Here is a 7,736-nt window from a genome sequence, read left to right on the forward strand (position 1 = left end):
TTCTCCTTCTGCGTTCTTGTACTCTCTCAATGGCTATGAGAGTTGACTTACGCCTACGCCAGCCATAGTATGAGTTACACGAAGTAGCCTCTATTTCCTATTCGAACTTCCTTCTCAAAATGTACTCTATTATTTTGGCAGCCGTACCAAATGAGTAATTGGGCCTATATGCCAGTGTGCCCGTTTTTCCCTGTGTTAGAATCAAGACAACGACCGTGTTCTTTTATTTTTCGGGAATCGTTTCGCCCGAATAAATTAGCAAATAGGAACCCTAAATTGTTCCGGCCTTCTAGTAGTAGCTTTACAGCCCCCCAATAAGATCTAATCGGATTTCAGGGTGTTAATTGCTGATAGCAGTTTTCTGGTTTTTTTTAAACTGCCTCAGGTAATACGTGTTAGACTTTTGCTATGTGCATTGTTCCTCTGTCTGCCTGTCTAGGAAAAAGACTGTCTAATCTCTTCTTTATATCCCCTGAGAGGTTCGGAGCATTTCTGTGATTCTATTCATGACGATCTGATAGGGAAGGCTAAACTTATTTTTTTCATCGCATCTATTAGTTCGTCCCGTTTTTACTTTTTACATCCTTTTCTTCATAGCTTCGTCTTATTTGCTAGGCCCTCATCCTCCTAAAACCAATTTCAGCCGTATGCATATAAGACATGCCGCGGCGATATTTTCCTTGCACCAGTATACTGGTCTCTTCGCGCTAAGATGATGACTATCGTCTGAGGAGGATTTCTTATAGGCCTGTGTCAGTACGCATCTAAGTATATTAATGTAAAACCGCTTTGTGGCCTCCTACAATCAGTGTCTTGAATCAGGACTTCAGGATGGTCCATTTTCGACGTTTACGTCGTCACCACCATCGCGAATTATGTGGCTTTCTTGAAGCATTTCCGCGCATCTTAAAAAAATCTACTTTTGCTAAATTCTTCTGCCACTCGCCAATTCGATATTTCTTTTCTGTTCTTCTATGAACGCTTCCTGACTGAAAAGTTTCATATTTATGACATACTCCTTCTATCCGGTCTCTTTTCGCCATTTGGTATCATAAGATGGTGTTCTTTATAGACGAGCACCGGCTGCCTCTTTGGGTTGGTGCCACATCAAAACAGCCAATTGATAAAATCCCCTGTGCTCAACATAGGTTTGCACATTGCTTTCAGGATCCAAAAACAACTATGCAGATTTCTTGTCAGGTCTGTTAGATGAAAAGTGGAGTGGAAATTATTGCTTCTGAATTGATGTCTGTCCACGAGTGCTCCTGTCTTTTCTTCGGCCTGTTACTCCCGCCTGTCTGCCATATTGTCGTGTATGTTCTATAATCTAGCAAGCACCAGGAAGAGCATTTTGCCATAGCGTTGTTTGGCTTATTACAAAAATCTTGCTCTAGCTTGTGCCTATCTGCTGTCCCCCTAACGTATCACAAGTGTCTTTATAGCTATTAAGATTCACTTGAGACGTCTTATGTTTCTATTCCTGTTTTTTTTTATTTGCAGCACGGATTGATTCTGATGTGACGAAGCCAGTGATCGTCTACCGTTTCTTGTTTTGCTCGATGCCTTGCTTTTTTGCCGTCATTTAAAATGTGTCCGACCTTCTGGCGGTTAAAGCACGTTAGGAACTGGATCCATTCTGCTGGACAGTGGTAGATATTGATTTTCTTTAGAGTAAGCAGTAGGAGAATTGTTATACTCAAACATACAGCATTAGTGATACTAGGAACCTCTGACTTTATTGTTATTTCTGTGGATATATTGAATGGTGATGTGAGTCTGGCTTGGGTTTATCCGGCATCTAAGAGGGGATCAATCTCCTTAAGCAGTATAAACGTACTCGGCATCATGTGCCTCAGTGAGTACGCTTGCCCCCCGTTTCGACTTTCTATATATATATATATATATATCCCTCCCCTGTTTTGCTAGATATACCTCCCTGTTTTGCTTCATTAATTCTAATTAGAGTAGCTCCTTCGCGCTACTTGCTAATTTTATTAATTTTTATCTGCCTTTTCTGGTTTTCCATAGTCTCTTACCTCCTAATGGGCTTCTTCCACTGTCTTGAACTACGGTTTTGATTTTGAGTATTCAGTTTGTGTTCTTTGGCGTTCCCTTCTCTTCCTTCTCATCTTTCTCAACCTGTTTTGTCTTTCCGTCGACGATAAGTTCCCAGTTGCTGCTTGTGAAACCTGTGCCTCCAGGGCTTTTTGCCCATCGCAGCCCGTCCATGTCTCCGATGTGTAGCATCAGTCCTTCTTTCCTGAGTTCCTCACTTTTAGTGAAGATCGTACCCTAATGAGACCAACAACGCCTGCATTTTAATCCTATATTCCAATCGTTATTCACATCGTAGTACTTACACAACATTGTTCTTCTTTTTTTTTCTTCTTCGCCTCAGTGCTAGTCATCGTGGCTACCCGTCCAGGGGCCAACATGACCATAGTAGAAGGTTAAGAAAAGCTACGGGCTGACCTCTGCAGAAGACTTTAGTCTTGGCTCGAGTTTTTCACGATCATTGTGGGTCTGACTTGCTTAGCCGCAAGAATGGTCTTCAAAGCCACGCCTATGCATCCAAGCGCGCTTTCTGCCTGTTTTATGGCAATTACAGCTGCTACGTTACCCTTTTTCTAAGCTTCCAAAAGAGATTTGTCTGTTTCCTTTATCTGCTTCTGATTTCCTATTTCTTTTGTTCTTTTCTCTATCTCTATGCCACACTGTCTTTTTTTTATGTCTTTCATCTGTTTTCTTTCCTAAAGCCTCCATCCTTTTTGTCTCCAGTAAGGTTTTCTTTCCCTTCATTCATTATATTCATCATTGTATTCCATAACAACTTCATCCGTTCCTTCTACATTAGTTCCCTCTTATCTGCTCAGGCTTTCGCTCCTTTGGCTGTTCGGCCCATTTTTCGTACTCTTCGGTCACGCTTCGACCTCCTTTCTGCGTAGCTGTCTTTTGCTTGTCTGCCGCTCCCTACCGGTGTCCCTGCCTAACAGTTCTGACAGGTCCACCTTATTGCTTAATATATTTATTGCCCTATCATTGGATTCCTGATCTCTTTGTAAGCTAGAGAATACTTGTGAGGATTTCTGTTTCTTCTTTCTGTTTCTTGTAAGGCTGTTGGTGCCTATCAGTTCCCAACAGTGCACTTGTTTTAGAAAGGTTAGCTCCAAGACAGGCGCAGTCGCGTCATACGTCAAGCGAGCTTTAATACTCATAAATCGTCGCCGCTGACAATAGTAAACATCGTGTCTAGATAGAATTCTATAGAAGCCAGCAGAAAAACTTAACATTCTGAGCCATGGCACTGCAATCAGTAAAATCATAAACAAAATCCCCTATAAACTGCAAAGTGGGCGCTAACATTCTGAGCCATGGTACCGTAATCAGTAAAATCATAAACAAAATCCCCTATAAACTGACAAGTGGGCGCTGAACAGGTTGGTTAGTTCGCAGCCACTCCGCGGCGCCTCAGTCGATTCACGGTCGAACAGCAGCTCTACTAGCGGAGGAGTGCAGAACTTCATGAAAACAGGCACTTTTACAGAAGGCTTCGAGCAGGGCAGACGCAAAGAATACCAGCTCCGCCATTGGTCGAGCAGTCATAGGCATAACTCACCAAGCGTTGTCAAGGTTGTTTAACAATCCAGTACTGCGGGGAAGAACGTGTCCGTTCATCTCAACGGTTGAGATGTAACAAACCAGGGTCAGACAACAATCCCATGCAACAAGCAATAGATTTCAAATTTATCTGAATGCAGAGCGTAAATCTGTGCTACGTTGTGGGTATTATTTGATACTGACAAAAAAGGCAAATGCTAACGGTAGCCCAATTGTTTATATTCCATGCTTTTATCTTATGATCATAAGTTTTTTATGTAATTATTAAGCTATTATGTTTTGTTTTAATTAGGTTTCAACAAATCTAGGTGCGCGTGCCCTGCCTCGACTATAAGCTCCTAAAGTCGGGAGCACTATTTTAGTGAAGGCGGAAATGAAAAGGAGGAGGACAACAGGTTTGGCCTTCGTTTGACTGTGTACACCTTAACGCGTCCAGTACGAGGCTGACTTTCAAAAAAAACAAAAAAAAAAAATCATTGGCTCCAAGTCGTATTCGACGTCAAAGTAAAATGAAATGCATATTTCCTAGTTTATCAGTAGCGTACAAATGGTATTATGAAATCATTTTTGTGGGTATGCCTTGAAGTTGATTCGTATCAAACAGAAAAACTTATAAAACTGCATCCCTGCACAATCAACTCTAACTTTTACGACCACCAACAATACTTTTTCTAAGCGTGTCACTTTTGTAAATGGCAGAAATGAAATGGGTCCTCCACTTGCTCGTTGTCACCAACCCTTTTTTCGTATATTTCGTACATATTTCGCTTCTCCCATTTTTACTACATTTGCCGTGATATGCCACTGCATACAGCCCTGGTATACTAGGTTCTTCTAATGATCCGTTCGATTAGAACCCTCTATAGCTCGAATAGAAGTCCTAGTCCAACTTTATTTTCAGCTGAGCCGGAACACCGTCTTTATGGTAACGTCCCGTAAGGAAGACGCTGACGACGCAATATCCTGTAATTAGTTCCCGAACTTCCAATAGCATGCCGCAAACAAATCTCTTCGGGAAAGCGAGTTCGCCACACCTCTGACAGTATCTAGGATCGACCTATCATCACAGAGATGATAACCGTATTTCCTTGGTAGGAAAAAGGCTTTTTTGGTTAGGGCTGTGGTTTGCCTGTCTCCGTCGACTCATTGCGCTCTACAGCTAATGTCCTGGCGTAATACTGCTACGTACGAATCTCCCCATTTTCCTTCGCCTTACTGCTAAGCCTGACAAACTCTGCTTTTTTAGCGCCCTTTTGCAGATGCTTCGCTTTTCTTTTGGATTCAGATGAGGTTGTCGGAATCAACTCTGGAATCTGTCTGGAATCAACTATCTCTCTAGCACACTTAGATCCCTCAATGCGACTCTGATTTTTGGATCTTACCTATATTCACAGAACATTATGAAACTATGGTTACAGTGACAGCGGTAGCATTTATGATCAAGTGCAAACTATCTCGGCTACTGTCGTTCTTCAGCACTACGTCCAGCGTTTCGACGACTGGCCTCTCTAAATCGTGCAGAATTTCGGCACGAAACTTCGAAACCCCGTTCCTATTTTTATGTCAGTTCCAGGACCCCGTTCTTCCGCTGCTTGAACTAGCCTCGCTTCTACATCTTCTAATGCTAACGCCAATCCGACATAGACTGTTTGCCAACTCTGGGGTCAACAGGAAAAATGAAGGAGCTTGTTGGCTAACGCCGACTTAGGTGTGGATGCTACCGCGTTTGGGTTGCGTGGTGGGTGTATACATTCATCGACGAACATATACGGGCCAGCCTGCGTGCGTTTATTCTGTTCCTCTTCTCGTATCCTCTTAATGTCACTATTTCCGGAATCTGATTATAAGCGCCATCGAGGTCATGAGGCCAGACCAACCACCATAATGACAGAGGCACGAAGGCACTGGAACTAGAAAAGACAGCCATTTAAAATCGCCCGCGGCACCAATCATTCTAGTCATTCGGATCGGGAACGCCAGTAGAGAATTTGTTGCAGAAGATTAGGCGGTTAACTACCTCAAGTCGACGTGGTGGAAGTAGTTTAGTTGGATTTAACTAGCGTCGACTGATGTCCGTTGCAAGTAAATGAAGCACTACCCGAAATCGTACTATATCCAGAGGTCAATGGGTACCGGGGTCCACTGACATCGTGAGGCAATTAACATTCTGCTACCTCCTTATAAGATACTTCTCTTGTTTTATAGACTCGGCGATCAACTAGCCAATCTACATAATGCGTGCTGTTACACAAGTTTGACACTGCTGAATTCATGTAGTCATATAATATACACCCTATTATAACTGTGTACAGTCAGTGTATCTAGCCAATCGTCGTTTGACATTATGTAAGCCAGCTTTGTATTTTGGACGTTGCATACCCTTGTCTAGCAAACTTCTCTATCCATTGTATAGATAATTTTACCGAGACTCCGGAGTGTGAGCTTTTTACTGACTAAAAGTCCAAGGCAACCTTTGAACGCTACTGTCACGGGATTCGTTCGAGGTAAATATGGACAGCGTGCGTCATCGTTCATACCTTCGCTGATACAAGCTAGATAAGGCTGCCCAACAAATCTACTCTCACATGCCTACCTACCTCGGATTAGGCACACAGGGGAACTGATACCCCCTTTTTAAAAAGTATTATTGCGTGAAATAGCACTAACTGGAGGGTGTGGGTTCGGAATAGTCTTGGAGGATGTTAGGACTGTTTTAGGTTGATGCTTTTTGTGTTCACTGTGCATAGCAGCTACTAACTAGTGCTATCTTAATCCTAAAAAACTCCTACTTACCGTTAACGAAAACCGCTAAGTGTAGACCTACCACGTCATGAAGATTCTATCTAAAAATAGTTCTAACTATATTTCATGTGGTCGTAGCTGACAACTACTCGTCACTTGACACGGTTTAGTCCTGTTTGGTCATTTCATAGGGGATTGATGGGGGCGTTACGGCAGGAGGCTACTACACGTGTACGCACGAAGCATTGCCGTGATTGGAAGTCTTGGTTAAAGTGCAGCGATAATACAACCTGCCATTTAGATAACTGAACAAAAAAAAAGAATGGCCACGTGTAGGATGGAATATAAAAGCCAGGTACACGTTGTTTCGTTCGACTGCATGCGTGCTAGCTCTAGAGCCGTTGCAAGCAATACGGGCTGTTGCTTTCTACTTCGGGAGTCTGTGGCTCAGGCCTTCGCGTCCAGAGCAAGACCTGGGCCGGCCGACTACCTACAGATAATCGAGATAGCCCCTTTCCTCGTTCTGCGTAGACGACTTCTGCCTTCTAGTGGTTGTTTGTTAGCTGATTCCAGCTGATCGGCTGGGAGCAGGGTTAACAGCAAAGAGTGGTCATCAGCTGTAGCTCTCCTGGATCACGTTATCGGCTTATTCAAATCCAACTTGTGTGTAACAAGCCAAGATCTCCATAATACGACGCAGCTCAAACGTGAAGTGCTCTTTCGCGCAGCTTCCCACCGCACGGAATCCTAACTCGAATCGATCGACAACTAATGAAGGAAGAAAACTATCTACGATGAACTGGAAATATTTAAAAGTCGCTCATCGTCGACAACTTGTACAACCCATACCGAGGTCCGATCGCAGCGATTTAAACATGATCGAAGATATATTGTTTGTGTATATCTATTGGTCTCTTCACTTGGTCACTTGGCAGCGGTGTCGAAGTAATCTATTGATGGAGTAATTTATTGATGGACGTGTGTATGTTTGTATAAGAGTCTCTGACTATAGTTGCTAAGCCCTTAAGCCGAGCCTATTGTCAAGCTGCCAAAGAATTCGATGGCAAATGGTGTCAATGGTCGCGCAAGCACTATAAAGGTGAGACGAAAAAAAAGAATGCAGAAATCTGGCCCAGCTTAATATTATTTCGCTTATATTCTATTACGAAACACTGCTTCCCTGTTCTGCCAAACTAACCATGCTTAATACGTTAACGATACAAACTATGAGGTCTTGATGGTTACTTGATGGACAGTCGCATTCGAATGCGTAAGACTGAACTTACCTGATATGAGGATATATAAACGTTAAATTTGGTCATGCTTAACTTGGATGGGACGTACTGGTATAGTATATATGGAGTACTCAAGACGCA

The sequence above is a fragment of the Varroa destructor genome, unplaced genomic scaffold (assembly GCF_002443255.2).
Source record: "Varroa destructor unplaced genomic scaffold, Vdes_3.0 BEIS01000004.1, whole genome shotgun sequence".
NCBI classification, from domain to species: Eukaryota; Metazoa; Arthropoda; class Arachnida; order Mesostigmata; family Varroidae; genus Varroa; species Varroa destructor.